The following is a 20,431-nucleotide window of genomic DNA, read 5'->3' as shown; positions in this document are numbered from 1 at the left end:
AACTCCCAACCTGCTCTGAGTAGGCCACCACATGAATGCGGGCCATGGGGGCGGGGGGCATTGTCCGATGGGCACCCTGCCCACATTTGGGAGGACGGCCCCAGTCGGGCCTCCGTGATCTTCCGGGCCTAGTGTATCAGGTCCTCCCACCTCTTTCTGCAGTAGGCGCTCTGCTGGCTGTGGACCCCCAGGGACTGCACCTTCTTGGTTATGGCTCTCCAAATCCCCTTCTTCTGATGGGCGTTGACCTGCATGGGTGCAAAAGAGAAGACAGGAAAATATATCCACAAATCCCATCCAAGATGGCTGAGTCACACACACACATCAGTACACAAAGCTATGAACATTCTTTTTTTAGGCTAAACTTTCCAAGTGTGCCACATACCAGCCACTGAGTACAGAAACATAATTATATACACTTCCCAATCTGCAGACCTATCCACCACCCTGCTCAGACACTCCAGTGACTACTTGGCCAACTGACATCTTCTGCGACATGCTCTAGGAATCTGACAGAGAGCTGAGGAACCATGGGACACATCACACCTCTGTGGCTTCTAAATGGTACACTCCTTAGGCATGAAGGCATTGAAACACTTACACACTGTGAGACATATTCCGTGCCTACAGTTCCTACAGGCTACCACCAGAGTGCAAACTCACGCATTACACATGGGTGACGATGAATGGACTGGCCTGGTGGGTATAGAAGGTGTCCAACCTGTCCATGTGTGGATATGTTGAATGACAAAAACATACTCATAGCAGCTAAGGGGGACAAATATGACCAGTGTGATACAGTCAACAGGGTTGTGGGTGCAAGGGCCCTATCAGGGGTCAGAGACACACATTGAAGGTGATGCCAAGTGCACATAAAACACAGAACATTGTCTGCCTACTTGTTCAATTTACATACTCATCAGGAAAAGAACCTCAATAAGCTGAATTTCTTAACAGAGCCTAGATTGGTTCACGTGACATCAATTACATAGTCAAAATGACTCTACACTGGCCTAGAGACTTGGACCCATACTACGAGATATACTTTTACAGACCCTGGTCTCTACAGGCTGAGCAGACAGAACCTACATGGTGCTCCATTTCCTTTACGTCCACCCATGACAGTATATCATGTAGCTAACAACATATTGGCATGTGGTGTGTATGTGGCAACCTGAAGGGCAGAGTGAGTCATCACATAGCTCACTAGAAAAACACTTGACACATCCAGCATGAATACATAGCTTATGCTGTCATGCAAATACATGTTGTTTCACATTGACAACATCCATGTGTCAAGTAATGTATGGGGATGGCTGTGATGTCACCTCACCTAGTTTTGTGCATCCAACGTAAGGTACAACCGGGTACACTCAAAACAGACACACACACCAAAGTCTATGAACCCAACATCTGGCACTAAACAGAGTTACATTAACATTGACTCTCCCATTGATGCCACACCTGTTGCGTAGGCTCTCATTATTCTAATGAGACTACTGGATTTCGAGTGGCAGAATCGCCTGCGGTGTGGGAGACTGAGTCTGACCCACTACAGGTGATACCTGTCACTCCAATCCGGGTTCTGCTCCAGCTAACTACCAGTGCCTCACCTCTACCCAAGGGCAGGGGTGATTGGGCAGCCGAGCGCATGACATAACTGGTTTCCCAGGGAAGCAGTGGTCACTCAGGTCTCATCCGTTTCTCTCAGTTACATTAGTCTCACATACACAATGACAAACAGAGGCAGTATATATTTCAATAATGCTTTAATAAAGCGACTGCATCTTAGATAGCGAAGCGTGGACTGCAATAACCAGGACGATACAACATGACAAGATTAAAATTGTGACAAGGAGAGTAAAACATAAAAATAATGCTACCACATTGTCACTAGAGTCAACAGACTAATTCCTACCTAGGCTATGATAAAGCACAGCGTGTTAAGCTCTAATTCTGCCCTTCAGGTTCCCCTGGGAAGACATCATCCCCCATACCTGAGCAAAGGCCTGAAGTCTGTAAAACAGTTGTAGCAAAGCATTCAGCAATCAGCATACAGTTGTGGTTCTCTGGCTGGAATCTCCCTCTAACATGTAAGGAACAGGGAAGTGTTTTTATAATAAAACAACTGATGTTCTGAGAAAATGTCCCTACGTAAGGATGGGTATTTTCTATGAATGTCAGAGACTGAACTTATACCACGTTCACCGGCAACCTATCTTGCTGCAGCCTTGGAAGAAGCACAGAGTGAGCAAGAATGTCTTGTTTTAGAACAGAGTGCTGGCCTGGGCAAAATCAGTTAGATAGAAATAAAACAAGACCGTAAAAGTTGCAATTATAACAATAATAAAGTGAAGCCAAATAAAATATATCTAGGTTAAAGTGCACAGCGGCAGGCCTAGTATGTTAAAATAAAGTGCATGGAGCTATAACTAAAATGGCTACACAACACAGCAACTCAACCTCCATGGCTTTGACATTTCATCATGGCAAACATAGGCACAATCTAGTCTGTGAGGAGGGAAACTATGGAGAATTACATTGATAACAACTGGACATGAGGCACTTACTGGCTCCTCTGGTGCACCATAGAGCTGTAAATACAGGAGTAGGACCTCATCTACGAGCTTCTCAAGCTCCTCTGGGGAGAAGGCAGGGGCCCTATCACCTGTTGGGCATGGCATCATTGTTCCCAGAGGTGGTACACAGCAGCTCTGGTAGTGGAGGTATTCCTGGCAGCAGTGTCAGGAGTCAAGTGAGGGATTTTTCAGAACATGGCAGTCACTTTCTCCACATACACGGCCGTCACCACTGGCGAACACAGCTATTGACCTGCGACCACCATTGGCAACAACGTTAGCTTATGGCTGTGTCTGCCACAGTAGGAACCGCCTACCACCATGACTGCTTCCGCTGGCGGTCGCGGGAGGTTCATGATGTCCAGTAGAGTAGATCAGGCAGCCGCCATTTCAGACACATGAAATGCATCATTTGGCTATTTAAAATGTGTCACAAGTCCGAAAATGTTGTTGATACCAATCATAAGTGCTTGTCCTGTCCTGAAATGTGGATTCTTGAATGGGACACCATTTTTGTACATTGCCTGACACATGTGGCAATTTGCTTTGTGATACAGCCCCCGTCCCTCAGTAAGATACGTTTTGGGACATCAAGTCACTGTCCGAGTAGCAAGTATTATGCACAAATCCTTGCTGTCCAGATAGATGATGTGTATACATTTGTGGCAAAGCAAGGAGCAAACACAAGTATTTTGTATCATTGACAGTGGTGATGTGTAACATGGCCTCAACTTATGACATGCCTTGTCAGAGTTTTTCATTGACATGCCTATTGTATGTTGCAAGTGACAAATAGAGTGATGGCTTAACTCATTACTTGTCCCACAGAGGTGCCCATAGAGGGGAAGGATCAGACATCCTCCTATCTACCGTCCACTGCCAGACCTTCAGACCTCTTGTAAGAAAGACACATTATCCAGGTCTACCGACTGAATGGGCAAACCATTGTGGATCTCTGTCGTCAGTTGGAGCCAGATCTGATGCCTGCCATTTGTCATCCAAATAGCATACCACCCATTACACAAGTCATGGCAGTGTTGCACTTCCTAGTCACAGGGTCCATCCAAAATACAGTGGCTCCATCTGCTGGAATGTCCGAGCCTATGTTCAGTCTATTATTGAAGGATTTACTCTCAGAAATGTTAAAACACCTGGGCAGCTACATCCAGTTTCCTCAATGTGAGGATTTCGTTCATGTGAAGGCTGACTTCTGTGGTTTGGCACACATCTCACATGTTATGGGAACCACTGATGGTACACATGTTGCATTGATTCCACCGCATGACAATGAAAAAGTCTATCAGAACAGGAAGAACTTCCATTCCATGAATGTCTTAGCTGCTTGTCTTGCAGACCTCTACAAATCACGGGTCTATGCCCATTAACCGGGTTCAGTCCATGATGCCATCATCATGCAGAACAGCGTAATTCCAGATCTGATGTCACAACTGTACTCAAAGAGGGGCTGGCTATTTGGTAAGTCAAATATGTTCTCTTTGTTTATATGCAATGTCTGCAGCAAAAATTCAGATGGGAGGGACTCATATTTGCACATACGTCCCATTCCATTACATGGTACTCTGCATACACAAACCATCCAAGGCCCATGGAAGAACTTGGTGTGTCGTGGAGCAGGCTTTTGGACACTTGAAGGCCAGATTTCACTGTCTAGGTGGAGCCCTCCTCTACTCACACGAAAAAGTATGTAAGATCATTGTGGCCTGCTGAATTCTCCACAACATTGCCCTGAAGAGAGAGATCCCATATATTCCAGATGAGGGGGAGTTATCAGTGCCACTGGGTGAGAATCCTGAAATGCCAAGTGAGGATGATAGTAATGAAGAGGAAGGTGAACAGGAGGGTGAAGACTTGCGGGCAGATCCCATCAATCACTACTTTACTTGAGTAGAAGTGTGTCTTGTAATGTAATTACTGTGACTGCATGATGACCTGTAGGGGTCAGGATGTGTTGAGTAAATTCTTTGGTTCCTATTGACAGGGGATGTGAAGCTAGGCCATATGCAGCCAAGGTTGCCTTTCTAAGTCTGACTTAGAAATGTTGCAACCTTGATGATTTGCTTTATTTGTGTCAGTCTCCTTGCAATGTGAGTGGATCTACTACAGTTTGTTCTGCAGTATGGGTCATATGTGTGATTTCTAATGCCCAGACTTCTTGGTTTGTGCTTTCTCCAGGTCTCTTCACCATGCCATCCTCATGTGGGCATTTCAGAGTTGTGACATTAGCAGGTATCTGTTGTTGTTCTGACACATGAAGTGGACATGGATTGATGTAGGTAATGTTGGTCACATATATGAGGTGTATGAGTCCTGTGCCAAAGCAGCTTGGACAGTGGGTGGATGGAATTCTGAATTGCATGATATACTTTTTTGATGTGATGAGTTGGTCCATTTGCTCATGTGTGTGATCATGTACCCTTGACACATGTCATCTAGTGCAATCCATGCATTCTCCCTTTACATTGTGTTGACTATGATCCTGTATTAGGTTTGTGTACCTGTTTTCTCACTGCAGGCCACAGTGCCTATGCCACAACACTGACATAGGTTTGTGTCATGCCAGCAGATGCTTGGTTATTGTAATGGGATGGACCTATGATCAGGGACTGTTGTACTGCCCTCTTTCTGTGTCAAGGCATATGTTAAATTGGCAGACATGGTTTTGGTATGTGATAAGACTTGAGCTAGTGGCAAGATACACTGATCTGTTAGCCTATTCTGCCGCATGTTGGTCACATATATGAGGTGTATGAGTCCTGTGCCAAAGCAGCTTGGACAGTGGGTGGATGGAATTCTGAATTGCATGATATACTTTTTTGATGTGATGGTGATGAGTTGGTCCATTTGCTCATGTGTGTGATCATGTACCCTTGACACATGTCATCTAGTGAAATCCATGCATTCTCCCTTTATATTATGTTGACTATGATCCTGTATTAGGGTTGTGTACCTGTTTTCTCACTGCAGGCCACAGTGCCTATGCCACAACACTGACATAGGTTTGTGTCATGCCACCAGATGCTTTGTTATTGTAATGGGATGGACCTATGATCAGGGACTGTTGTACTGCCCTCTTTCTGTGTCAAGGCATATGTTAAATTGGCAGACATGGTTTTGGTATGTGATAAGCCTTGAGCTAGTGGCAAGATACACTGATCTGTTAGCCTATTCTGCCGCACAAGGTCTGAAAGACCTTTCTTATGTGGTCCGGGGGACTGTAACTTTAGGATATCTGGCCTGTCTAAAGTTGGTTCAGCCATTCTTGGCTATAACTGTCCAGACATTTTACCAGCCTATGGGGGTCATTCTGACCTCGGCGGTAAAAGGCCCTTACCGCCGGTCAGAAGTCCGCCATTCTACCGCCGCGGCCGCGGTAAACCGCCACGGTCATTCTGACCCACAACGGCGAAACCGCCAAAATCCCGACATCCAAGGAAGGCCGCCTCATCAGCGGGCCGCGGAAAACTGGAGATGACCAAACCTCCACCGTCACGCCAACACAAACACGCCCATGCCATTCTGACCCACCAATCCACGCGGCGGTCTTTCAACCGCGGTATTCCATTGGCGGTACACACGGCTGCGGTCAAAATACACACACAGCTCCAAAACACAGCCACATTGGACAATTTGAAATACACACACCTGACACACATACAAACAACACTCCCACACATCCAACCAACTATAAAACACAGACCCACATCACCCACAAACCCCTACGACCGAAGATCATAGACGAAGGAGAGAGAGACACATCACAGAATAGAGAGCTACATCACACAGAGGCACACTACACCATCACACACACCACATAGAAGCACAAAGCACCACACACCAACACACTCTTCACCATATACACCACCCCACACCTCATCCACACCACCCCATGGCACCCCAAAGGCACCCACGCTTTTCGGACCAAGAACTCCGGGTCATGGTGGAGGAGATCATAAGAGTTGAACCCCAGCTCTTCGGCTCACAGGTGCAGCACACCACTATAGCCAGGAAGGCGGAGCTATGGCAGCGGATCGTGGACAGGGTAAACGCGGTGGGACAGCATCCCAGAAATCGAGAGGACATCCGCAAACGTTGGAACGACTTACGGGGAAAGGTGCGCTCGATGGTCTCGCGACACAACATCGCAGTGCAGAAGACTGGCGGGGGACCCCCACCCACACCACCCGAATTCACAGCATGGGAGCAAGAGGTACTAAACATCCTGCATCCTGATGGCCTCGCTGGAGTACACGGAGGAATGGACTCTGGTAAGTACAATCTCAACTACTTCACCCCCCCCCCAGCATGCCAACCCCCACCACCACCCTCACCCCCAACCCCCCATCACACATCCTCCCTGAGAATGTCTCCCCAGCACAACCCACCCAACACCAACCCCTGCATGCCACCACAAACTATGGACACCCATCACCTAAGCATGACCACTGCACATACCCCCCCCCCCAAACACCCCCACAACACCTCCCCCAAGGGAATGACAGCACTGGGGGACAAGGGCACCCATAAATCGCACACAATAGCACACACAGAAACAATAACCATACTCTCTTACCCCATGCAGGACCCGAACGCCAACACACCGGCCAGGAGGGTCCAGAAATGTCCATCCCCCCCCCGGAAGAGGCACCCAGTGATGACAGCAGCTCTGTCGACCTGGAACCTGATGACCAGCCCGGACCATCGGGGACCTCTGGACAGTCGCTTCCCCACACACAGGCCACAGCAGACCCAACCCCCTCTGGGAACAACAGCACAGCTCCCACCCAGCGGGCCCATGGCTCTGTCTCTAGGACAGGTCAATCAGCGGTGTGTCTGCCACTACAGGGCCCCCAGGCTAACCCACCACCCCAACAACAACAGGGACCTGGGGGCAGTGGTAGTGGGCACACCGTCCAGGGGACAGAGTCCGGGGGAAACAGGGCAACTCGGAGGGCTGCTGTGCGACAGGGGGGGGGAGGAGAGGCCCAGGGAACCGACTCTCCAAGAGGCCCTCACCACCATCATGGCAGCCTACCACCGCTCACAAGAGACGATGGCGACGGTACTGGCCAGGTTCCAGGAGATCCAGGCACAGCAGGAGGAACGCTACATGGGGTTCAACAATCATCTCACCAACATCTCTACCGCCATGGGGAGCATAGTCCAGGCCCTCCACCGGATAGAAGACACGTTGCGGGACCATGTGGCACCACACAGGGCCCCTGTCACTAGCCCAGACCAGGAACAGCCTACTACCTCCGCCGGCGCTAGTGGACAGGAGGCCCCACCACAACGACAGGCCACCAGAACCCCACCTCCTGCTGAAGAACAACCACCCCGCAAGAGGAGCCTGAGATCCAAAAAAAAGACAGAGTAGGATGTCAAGACCCCCGCCAGCATGAGATACCCCCTGAAGTCATCCCACTGTCCCACATTGCCACCCTGTCCAACCTTGAACTGCCCCTGCTCCATCCTTCCACAGGCATATGGACAATGCACCTGTGAGACTGAGAACTGGACTCTGCCATGGACATTACTCCACCCCCACCCATCACTGTGTGAATATCATGTACCATCATCTAGCACCAAAAATAAATCACGCAATGCACTGAAATCCTGCTGGAGTCAGGCTGTATTATTTACAAATGTAAAACACATTACCGATCAATTATGTTCTGTAAACTTTGTGCTGAACACATACCGAGATCAATAAGCATTAGTCCATGGGCTAACCAAGCAGAAGTCACGCAGTGGGTCATACAGCACTGAAAAGGGAAGGGAAAATCAAACATCAGTTTCAAATAACTGGGGGGTCATAGACAATGTTGAGAAGCACGAGGCATTCAGGAAAATTAAAATGGCATGTGTGATTCTTACCTGTGTGCTACTGAAAATACTGTTGGATAACTCTGTCCCTGTTGTCTGGGTCGTCCTCTGAGTCTTCCTCCTCTTCACTCTCCACAGTCTCCACAGCTGCTTCAACACCACCATCTGGGCCATCCTCCTGCAGGAAAGGCACCTGACGTCGCAATGCCAGATTGTGAAGCATACAGCAGGCCACGATGATCTGGCACACCTTCTTTGGTGAGTACATCAGGGATCCCCCTGTCATATGCAGACACCTAAACCTGGCCTTCAGAACCCCAAAGGTCCTTTCTATGATCCTCCTAGTTCGGCCATGGGCCTCATTGTACCGTTCCTCAGCCCTGGTCCGGGGATTCCTCACTGGGGTCAATAGCCAAGGCAGGTTGGGGTAACCAGAGTCACCTATTAGCCACACACGTTGTCTCTGTAGCTGTTCCATCACATAAGGGATGCTGCTATTACGCATCACATACGCGTCATGCACTGAACCAGGGAACATTGCATTCACATGGGAGATGTACTGGTCAGCCAAACAGATCACCTGGACGTTCATAGAATGGTAACTCTTCCTGTTTCTGAACACCTGCTCATCGTCTTTTGGGGGGACTAAGGCTACATGGGTCCCATCAATGGCACCAATTATGTTGGGAATATGTCCAAGGGCATAAAAATCACCCTTCACAGTGGGCAAATCAACCTCCTCAGGGAATATAATGTAACTCCGCATGTGTTTCGTCAGGGCAGACAACACTCTAGACAAAACCTTAGAAAACATTGGCTGAGACATTCCAGATGACATGGCCACTGTTGTCTGGAATGAGCCACTTGCAAGAAAATGGAGGACTGACAGCACCTGCACCAGAGGGGGAATTCCTGTGGGTTGTCGGATGGGGGACATCAGGGCTGGCTCCAGCTGGGCACACAGTTCATGGATAGTGGCACGGTCAAGTCGGTATCGTAGTATGATGTGGCGTTCTTCCATTGTCGACAGGTCCACCAGCGGTCGGTACACGCGAGGATTCATCCTTCTCCTCGCAAATCCCAGCGGACGGTGCCTAGGAAGGACAACATGGAGCACAGAGTCAAGATAATCACTGGTACGTTCACCACTGCTTGCATGGCACACGGTTATCTAGGTATTGAAAGGCGTGTATGTGTGGCAATGCCAGGCCTAGGCCTGTGTGTCGCAGTAGAAATTATGCCATGTGGGCCCTTGAAATGGCGGCTGCCTGACCTGTGAAGTGGGACAATGGGATGTGAGGTCACTGCGCTGGCGGAGCACACCGTGGCGGTAGGCGGTCGAAGACCGCTATACGGAGCCGCATTGGATAACATTGAAGCCTATGGGTTTCAGGAGCCAATGACGATGTGCGCCGGCGGTCGCGGTACGCACCGCCGCGGTACGCACCGCCGCGGGCGTGACCACCATTTTCTATCTGCTTAATCACTCGAGACCTGATCATCCACAGGAGAGGACCTATACTGCAAGTGCTGCTGTGAACTCGGTCTGGAAGTGACAATGGCTGCTGCGACTGGGGAAAGGGCCCCTGCCTTCACGTCTGAAGAGTTGGAGAAGCTCGTGGATGGGGTCCTCCCCCAGTATGCGTTACTCCAGACCAACAGGTGAGTACACCGGGTGCACATGGAATGGGCGATGCCTGTGTGGAGTGGGGTGGATGTAAGTTGGTGGGGTGGGGGGCGAAGGAGGAGTGCTATATTGCAAGGTTGGGGAGGGGGGGCCAATCACATCTAACATGCAGTAAGTTGATTAATGTTTCCTTCCCACCCTGTACATGTCACATAGGTCAGCGCCCATCAGAAAGTCGAGATTTGGCGTGCCATCGCCAAGGAAGTCCGGGCCCTGGGGGTCCACGTCAGACAGGGCACCCACTGCCGCAAGAGGTGGGAGGACATCCGCCGCGGAACCAGGAAGACCGCCGAGTCACTGCTGGGGATGGCCTCCCAACCTAGGAGGGGTGCCAGTCGTACCCTGACCCCCCTGATGTCCCGGATCCTGGCGGTGGCCTACCCTGATTTGGATGGGCGCTTGAGAGCATCACAGCAGACACAAGGGGGTGAGTATCAGCACATTCAGCTATCTTTCTGCGCAGTGGAGGCGTCTGGGTGGGGGAGGAGGGTTGGGGGTGACATTAGGCCAGGGTGCTTTCTGTAGTGTAGTCCTCTCCCTGAGGCATGGCCCTGTGCTCCCGGCCCCCACCTCCGTAGGGTGACAAGTACAGCTATTGATGGTCCAGCCTCACACATGTGCGCGTTTGTCGTCTCCTGACCTGTTGTCCGAGTCAGAAGTACTGCGTAGTGTGCCCCGAATGCGCGGCTTAGTGCATGCGGCTCCTGTGTCTGTCCTCTCCGCCAACGGTGTTGACATTGCATGCACTCAACCAGGTCTTCTTTTTCTCCCCCCACCCTTCTTCTTCATCTTCTTGTGCATGTGTGCATTAGCATCATCAGGCGGAGGAGATTTGGCATCGGAGCACGAGGGAGCTGCAAGCCACAAGGCCCCGGTGGGCACAGGAACAGACACCGAGGGCCCAAGTGAGCCGGAGGGCGAGGGGAGCACCACGACGGGGACCGGTGGTGAGAGCAGCGACAGCGACACGTCCTCGGATGGGAGCTCCCTAGCGGTGGCGGCAACATCCGGGCCCCCCGCCTCTACAGGTACAGCCGCCACACAGCGCACCAGCCCCGCCCTCCCAGCAGCCCCTCAGCCTACGCTCCGTGCCCGCTCACCCAGGAAGGCGGGCGTCTCCTTCGCCCCAGGCACCTCAGCCCCTGCCCCTGTTACCCCTGCTGCCCTCAGTGAGGAGGTCATTGATCTCCTCAGGACACTCATTGTTGGGCAGACTACCCTTTTGAATGCCATCCAGGGGGTAGAAAGGGAGGTGCATCGGAGCAATGCCTACCTGGAGGGCATTCATTCGGGTCAGGCTGCCCATCAACGATCGTTCAATGCTCTGGCCTCAGCACTGACGGCAGCCATTGTCCCTGTTTCCAGCCTCCCTCTTCTGACTGCCTCCACCCTGTCTCTGTCTCCTGTTCCTCAGCCTATCCCATCCACACCATCTGATCAGCCTGCACACACCTCAACACCCAAGGGCAGCTCATCCAGACACAAGCACCACAGATCCCACAAACACTCACCCAAGCAACACACAGATGCAGACATCCCAACAGTCACTACCACCCCTGTGTCCCCCTCCTCCTCGTCTCCCTCCTCCCTCCCTGTGACGTCGACACTCACACCTGCATGCACACCAACATCAGCCAGTGCTTCCATCACCACCACACCCTCCTGTACAGTCCGCACGCGTGGTCACCACCCCCACTGCCATTTACACGTCCCCTGTGTCTTCTCCCACTGTGTCTGTCACCACCCCTTCCAAGACACACAAACGCAGGCAGACACCCACCCAACAGACATCCACCTCACAACAGCCTACAGCACCTGCACCTTCACCCAATGACAGCACACCTGACTCTCCTACAACCACATCCTCTTCCTCCACTTCCATCTCCACTTCTCCTACCTTTTACCTTGGCCCTAAAAAAGTTTTCCTGGCTAATCTTAACCTCTTCCCCTCCGATGACCTACCCCCTCCATCTGCAAAGAGTCCCAAGAGCACCACAGCCACCACCAGCCCAACTTCGGGTGTCACTGTTGTGCATGGGTTCTGGAGTCCACCCTTTGCCAGCAGTGACACCTCCATCAGCAGCAAGGACACATCCAGCCCCCCCCCCGGCAAGAGGACCAGGAAACACAAGGGCCGCCGTGCGAAGACTGACACGGCTGCCCCCAAGGAGCAGAGTTCGCCCACTTCACCAGCCACAACGTCTAGGGGAGGCAAGGGCCCGAGAGCCCCATCTAAGGAGCGTAAGGGCAGCAGGGCGGAGACGTCAGCCAGCAGGAGCGCGGAGCAGGTGGGCCCCACATGCCACATCCCAGCTGTAAAGGAGGACACCAAAGGGCCCAGGACTCCGTCACCGAAGGGCCCAGGAACATCACGGTCGGAGGGCGTCTGAGCACGGAGTCCAGGCCAGGTCTGGCTCCCTTGAACCTACTGGATGTGCACCGCTGAACAGGGCCCGCCGTGCAGAAGAGCACCGCTGAACAGGGCCCGCCGTGCAGAAGAGCACCGCTGAACAGGGCCCGCCGTGCAGAAGAGCACCGCTGAACAGGGCCCGCCGTGAAGATAGGCACCGCTGAACAGGGCCCGCCGTGCAGAAGAGCACCGCTGAACAGGGCCCGCCGTGCAGAAGAGCACCGCTGAACAGGGCCCGCCGTGCAGAAGAGCACCGCTGAACAGGGCCCGCCGTGCAGAAGAGCACCGCTGAACAGGGCCCGCCGTGAAGATAGGCACCGCTGAACAGGGCCCGCCGTGAAGATAGGCACCGCTGAACAGGGCCCGCCGTGAAGATAGGCACCGCTGAACAGGGCCCGCCGTGCAGAAGAGCACCGCTGAACAGGGCCCGCCGTGCAGAAGAGCACCGCTGAACAGGGCCCGCCGTGAAGATAGGCACCGCTGAACAGGGCCCGCCGTGAAGATAGGCACCGCTGAACAGGGCCCGCCGTGAAGATAGGCACCGCTGAACAGGGCCCGCCGTGCAGAAGAGCACCGCTGAACAGGGCCCGCCGTGCAGAAGAGCACCGCTCCGCTGGGCCCTTCATCTCAGGCACCGCTCCGCTGGGCCCTTCATCTCAAGCACCGCTCCGCTGGGCCCCCCCGTCTCAAGCACCGCTCCGCTGTGCCCTTCCTGTCAAGCACCGCTCCGCTGGGCCCCGCCGTCTCAAGCACCGCTCCGCTGGGCCCTTCATCTCAAGCACCGCTCCGCTGGGCCCCGCCGTCTCAAGCACCGCTCCGCTGGGCCCCGCCGTCTCAAGCACCGCTCCGCTGGGCCCCGCCGTCTCAAGCACCGCTCCGCTGGGCCCTTCATCTCAAGCACCGCTCCGCTGGGCCCCGCCGTCTCAAGCACCGCTCCGCTGGGCCCCGCCGTCTCAAGCACCGCTCCGCTGGGCCCCGCCGTCTCAAGCACAGCTCCGCTGGGCCCCGCCGTCTCAAGCACAGCTCCGCTGGGCCCCTTCATCTCAAGCACCGCTCCGCTGGGCCCTTCCTGTCAAGCACCGCTCCGTGAAGATAGGCACCGCTGAACAGGGCCCGCCATGAAGATAGGCACCGCTGAACAGGGCCCGCCGTGAAGATAGGCACCGCTGAACAGGGCCCGCCGTGCAGAAGAGCACCGCTGAACAGGGCCCGCCGTGCAGAAGAGCACCGCTCCGCTGGGCCCTTCATCTCAGGCACCGCTCCGCTGGGCCCTTCATCTCAAGCACCGCTCCGCTGGCCCCCCCGTCTCAAGCACCGCTCCGCTGTGCCCTTCCTGTCAAGCACCGCTCCGCTGGGCCCCGCCGTCTCAAGCACCGCTCCGCTGGGCCCTTCATCTCAAGCACCGCTCCGCTGGGCCCCGCCGTCTCAAGCACCGCTCCGCTGGGCCCTTCATCTCAAGCACCGCTCCGCTGGGCCCTTCATCTCAAGCACCGCTCCGCTGGGCCCCGCCGTCTCAAGCACCGCTCCGCTGGTCCCCGCCGTCTCAAGCACCGCTCCGCTGGGCCCCTTCATCTCAAGCACCGCTTCGCTTGGCCCCGCCGTCTCAAGCACCGCTCCGCTGGGCCCCGCCGTCTCAAGCACCGCTCCGCTGGGCCCCGCCGTCTCAAGCACCGCTCCGCTGGGCCCCGCCGTCTCAAGCACAGCTCCGCTGGGCCCCTTCATCTCAAGCACCGCTCCGCTGGGCCCTTCCTGTCAAGCACCGCTCCGCTGGGCCCTTCCTGTCAAGCACCGCTCCGCTGGGCCCCGCCGTCTCAAGCACCGCTCCGCTGGGCCCTTCATCTCAAGCACCGCTCCGCTTGGCCCCGCCGTCTCAAGCACCGCTCCGCTGGGCCCCGCCGTCTCAAGCACCGCTCCGCTGGGCCCCGCCGTCTCAAGCACCGCTCCGCTGGGCCCCGCCATCTCAAGCACCGCTCCGCTGGGCCCTTCATCTCAAGCACCGCTCCGCTGGGCCCCGCCGTCTCAAGCACCGCTCGGCTGGGCCCTTCATCTCAAGCACCGCTCCGCTGGGCCCCGCCGTCTCAAGCACCGCTCCGCTGGGCCCCGCCGTCTCAAGCACCGCTCCGCTGGGCCCCGCCGTCTCAAGCACAGCTCCGCTGGGCCCCTTCATCTCAAGCACCGCTCCGCTGGGCCCTTCCTGTCAAGCACCGCTCCGCTGGGCCCTTCCTGTCAAGCACCGCTCCGCTGGGCCCCGCCGTCTCAAGCACCGCTCCGCTGGGCCCTTCATCTCAAGCACCGCTCCGCTTGGCCCCGCCGTCTCAAGCACCGCTCCGCTGGGCCCCGCCGTCTCAAGCACCGCTCCGCTGGGCCCCGCCGTCTCAAGCACCGCTCCACTGGGCCCTTCATCTCAAGCACTGCTTATGGTTCACTGTGCCCACCATGCCTCCTCCTTGACCAGTGGAGACTGTTATCCACTTGAGAGACTGTGGCTTTGCACTCCCCAGGATGGCACAGTGGGCAACCCACCCACTGTAGAGACTTGAGAGACTGTGGCTTTGCACTCCCCAGGATGGTACAGTGGGCAACCCACCCACTGTAGAGACTTGAGAGACTGTGGCTTTGCACTCCCCAGGATGGCAGAGTGGGCAACCCACCCACTGTAGAGACTTGAGAGACTGTGGCTTTGCACTCCCCAGGATGGCACAGTGGGCATGGTGGCCCCTTCGTGGATCTGGCGTCGTGGACTCATGTGGCTGTGGTGCCCCCCCCTTCCCTTCCCCCTGAGGTGCCTGTAGTATTTTCATCAGATGCTCCTGCAGTGTTCTCTCCAAAGGACTCAGGTCTCCTGTGTGGGCTTTGCCCTTGTGTCTCTACACTGTAGCCCACGGACTGTTCCATTTGACTTTGATGTAGCGGACTAATTGCCTTGGTTCTCCATGGCAGTGTGTATAGTATTATTTTGTTATGGATATTTTGCATAGTTGCCGATACATATCAGAGTCTATTTTTTATATAAAATTTTGGTTCACAATTTAATTATGTCTTTGCATTTTTCAGGGGGGTTTGGGTGGTGTCACTGTGCATTGTTGCTCTGCATTGGTGTGTACATAGTTTGGGGGGGTGGGGGTCGCATATGTGTGTGCCCGTAACCTTTCCTCCTCCCCCCTCCCGTGTGTCGTAGGTGCAGTACTCACCGTTGTCGTCTGCGCCGGAGTTCGTACTCGTGGTAGATGAGCAGGTAGACGAGTGCAGGTAGGATGTTTAATTCGGGTTCCATGCTGTCCTCCGTACTCGTGGAGTGTGTTTTGGTGAGCGTTTTCCCGTCCGTAGTCTGTTTCTGCCGTGTTTTTATCGGCGGGGCTCCCGCCCCGGAAAAGGTGGCGGATTGGTGAGTTGTAATACTGTGGGCGGTACATTGTCTGCCGCCTGCCTGTTGGCGGTGACCGCCGCGCTGTTTGTCTGTACCGCGGTGGCGGTCGGAGTGTTAATGTGGCGGGCTGTGTTGGCGGTTGCCGCCAGGGTCAGAATTCCATTTTTTGGACCGCCGGCCTGTTGGCGGGTTGGCCGCCGCTTTATCACCGACCGCCAGGGTTAGAATCACCCCCTATATGCTGTACTGTGCAAAAAAATGTTTGGTGTGAGCAGACACTTGTGTCAGTGTGTTCCTAATTCTCCTCAGCATGACACTTTCCCGAGACATAACCCTCTTTCCATTAACATCTTATGTGTTCCAAATGTGCATCACATTTGTTTACAATTCAAGTTTTTGAAATGTTGAAATAATGGTAGTAGGGAGTGTTTTTGTGATAGGTGTGTTTATTTACATATGTACAGCAAATAATTTTGAGACTCAACAAATAAATTAAAGTGAAGGGATCAGTAATGGTGGGTGAAATCAAGTTTGTAGATGCCATATCATTTGAAGTCCGAAGTCCAGTGTCTTACTTTTCTTGGAAATACAAAGTGGTTACAAAACAGTCAACAAAGTGAATCTGTGATACACATAAGTGTTCCTTCAGGAAGAGGTTGCGTGCTGGCAGTGGTAGATGTCTTGCCATCCATACCTCCTGGAATCTTGGGTGGCAGTCCCCGTTTGGGGGGGATCTGCTGCTACAGAGGCTGGGGTGTCTGAGGCGGGACGTTCCCCTTACAGGGCCTCCCTTCCAGTGGCTATCACATATGCTGAAGAGGCTGGTGTTGCCTTGCCAAAGGAAGAGGTGTGGTGTTGATCGCAGTCCAAGATCAGGGTACTACTGATGTCCCTGAACACCCCTGTTAGGGTAACCAGGATGGTGCTGGTGGCCTCCCACTTTTCCAGAGACTTATGATGGAAGTTGCTATGCAGCTGCTTCATCTCCCTGAGTTAAGCAAGTACCTGGCCCTTTACACCTTGGGATTGTTGGTGGGCTCCTAAGACTTGGCTGATGGTGTCCTGGCCAGGACCATCCCAGCAGCCTCATGCCACAGGCTCACACCACCCCTCTCCCACATCTTACCCCCACATGCCTGCTCCTGTACCACAGCTTACCCCCTGCCACTGATTACAGGCCCATCATTGTCAGGGGTGTGTTGCTGTGACTTAGGATCCTGGATTGGGGGGCACGAGATTGTAGTCACAGCCCTTGGTACACAGGTTTGGGGCAACTGACTGCCTGAGATGTTGAAGCAACGGGGCTGGGAGGAATAGATGTGGTCACAGTGAGGCTTACTGGTGTCATCTGACCAGGTTGCCCTAATGGGCCAGAACCATCCTCAACTTCCAGATGTCCAGGAGTGGTGTCCACACAGAGGACTTCATCCATGGGGTTAGTGGCAGTCTCTTCAGTGGGCTCAACATTTACAGTGGCAGCCAGACCTGCTGATGTTAAACTTACAATGTTAGAGGCTGTATTGTGACATCTGCCTCCAATAAAAAACAGTGACATTTGGCTGAGGCCATGTAGACATTGTATTTGCAGTTTTCCCTTATGTGGCAGGTACACATCCTATCAGTTGTATTGACCTGACATTTGGGTATATACCAATTCCATTTCAGTCAACTATCTTCAGAATATCTAAGTTTATTAGCACTTGGTGGGGTGCTCATAGACAAAAAAAATTGTCAGCAGTGCACGCTAAGCTGGGTCTGGGCAGGATATAGTTTAGGTCATTTTTAGACTTAGATGACTGTTATGCAGGCAGACCCATAACCTTTTTGTGCATGTGATAGTTGTCATCATGTAGTCAGTGCCCTGTGAATGTGTCTGCTGTCAATACAATTCATATGCTGCATCTTGGGGCCTTTGATCTGTCTCAAATTCCTTTTGGCACACAAGTTGGGCTGTTCTTCCTGTCCACAATATTTTCATCTTGGCATAACTGCTCAAGATGGATCTATGTGTTTAGCAACATCACAGAGTGTAACCTGGTCTGTATCTTGGGCCCTCTCAGGTAGATATTCTTCATTTGTGAGTACACACACAGACGCACAATGTCATATGGGCAATAGGAGTTACATGGACTGACCCAACTGGGATCTACAGTCATGTTACTCCAAGTAGTACACATAGGCCCTCATTCTGACCTTGGCGGGCGGCGGAGGCCGCCCGCCAAAGTCCCGCTGTCAGGTTACCGTTCCGCGGTCGAAAGACCGCGGCGGTAATTCTGACTTTCCCGCTGGGCTGGCGGGCGGTCGCCTTCAGGCCGCCCGCCAGCCCAGCGGGAAAGAGGCTTCCACGATGAAGCCGGCTCGGAATCGAGCCGGCGGAGTGGAAGCTGTGCGACGGGTGCAGTTGCACCCGTCGCGTATTTCACTGTCTGCGCAGCAGACAGTGAAATACATTTAGGGGCCCTCTTACGGGGGCCCCTGCAATGCCCATGCCAGTGGCATGGGCACTGCAGGGGCCCCCAGGGGCCCCGCGACCCCCCCTACCGCCATCCGGATCCCGGCGGTCGGACCGCCGGGATCTGGATGGCGGTAGGGGGGGTCGGAATCCCCTCGGCGGCGCAGCAAGCTGCGCCGCCTTGGAGGATTCAATGGGGCGGCGGTACACTGGCGGGAGCCCGCCAGTGTTGCCGGTCCGACCGCGGCTTTACCGCCGCGGTCGGAATCCCCATTGGAGCACCGCCGGCCTGTCGGCGGTGCTCCCGCGGTCCTCCGCCCTGGCGGTCTTTGACCGCCAGGGTCAGAATGACCGCCATAGTATACAAATGTCATCCTCTCAGGTAAGTACAGTTCAAAGGCTGAGTAGAAGAATAGTCATTGTAGCAGAGGATACTGTAGGAGGCTGGCCTGGCTTAGAGTGGGTACCTTGTGGTACTTACACCTTGTGCCAGGTCCAGTTATCCCTTATTAGTTGAATAGAGGTGTTTCTAGCAGCTTAGGCTGATAGAGGTAGCTATGGCAAAGCAGCTTAGGCTGAACTAGGAGACATGCAAAGCTCCTACTATACCACTTATATCATATAGCACATTATCATAAGAAAACACAATACTCAGAGTTACTAAAAATAAAGGTACTTTATTTTAGTGACAATGGTGGTCATTACAACCCTGGCGGACGGTGTTAAAGCGGCGGTAAGACCGCAAACAGGCTGGCGGTAAAAATTTTGGAATTATGACCGTGGCAGAAACCGCCAACAAAGACAGCCACTTTAACACTCCGACCGCCATGGCGGTACAGACAAGCAGCGCGGCGGTCACCGCCAACAGACAGGCGGGAGACAATGTACCGCCCATAGTATCACAACCCGCCAATCCGCCACCTTTTTCGGGGTGGACTCTCCGTGGATAAAAACACGCTGGAAACAGTTTCTGCAATGGGAAAACGCTCACCTGAACACATCCCACGAGGAAGGAGGACTCCGTGGAGCCTGAACTCCAAATCCTACCGGCCCTTCTCTTCCTACTCATCTACGAAGACCAACGCCAGCGCCGGCGACGACAACGGTGAGTACTGCACCTATGACATAGGGGAGGCAAAAGTTAGGGGGACACACACGCAACACCTCCAACCCCACCCCACCCTCGCATATTACAACACACACACCAAAGCATTCACAAAAATCACATCAACAACCCACAACCCCCCCGGAAGAAAGCAAAGACAAAACGAAATCAGTCAAAACATTGTAATGTATCAATATACATGTCTCAAAAATATACAGATATATTAGCTAACCATACAAAAGTATATACATTCCGAGAAGTAGTCCAGATATGCACATATAAATGTCCGTGCACCACTAGTCCAAAAATGCATGGGCGAGGCCCACAAAAGATACCTGTCCACACACGGAGAGAACACTGCCGGGGCATCAGATAGAAATACTACAGGCACCTCAGGGGGAAGGGGAGGGGGGCACCTCAGCCGGAGGAGTGCAAAGCCAGATCCACGACGGGGCTCCATGCCCACTGTTCCATCCTGGGGAGTGCAAAGCCACAGTCTCTCAAGTCTCTACAGTGGGTGGCTTGCCCACTGTACCATCCTGGGGAGTGCAAAGCCACAGTCTCTCAAGTCTCTACAGTGGGTGGGTTGCCCACTGTACCATCCTGGGGAGTGCAAAGCCACAGTCTCTCAAGTCTCTACAGTGGGTGGCTTGCCCACTGTACCATCCTGGGGAGTGCAAAGCCACAGTCTCTCAAGTCTCTACAGTGGGTGGGTTGCCCACTGTACCATCCTGGGGAGTGCAAAGCCACAGTCTCTCAAGTCTCTACAGTGGGTGGGTTGCCCACTATTCCATCCTGGGGAGTGCAAAGCCACAGTTTCCAAAGTAGATAACAGCCTCCACTGGTTCTGGAGGGGGACTGGTGCCCAGACTGGATTAGTCTCCCCGTGGAAGTTCCTGTACCATCCCTGTCCCACCCGCACATGGGATAACGATGCTTGATGTGGCGGACATTTCATTCTTCCCCGGTGCATGCCCTGTTCAGCGG

The sequence above is a fragment of the Pleurodeles waltl genome, chromosome 2_1, assembly GCF_031143425.1.
Source record: "Pleurodeles waltl isolate 20211129_DDA chromosome 2_1, aPleWal1.hap1.20221129, whole genome shotgun sequence".
Lineage (NCBI taxonomy): Eukaryota > Metazoa > Chordata > Amphibia > Caudata > Salamandridae > Pleurodeles > Pleurodeles waltl.
This window is presented reverse-complemented; position numbering follows the sequence as displayed.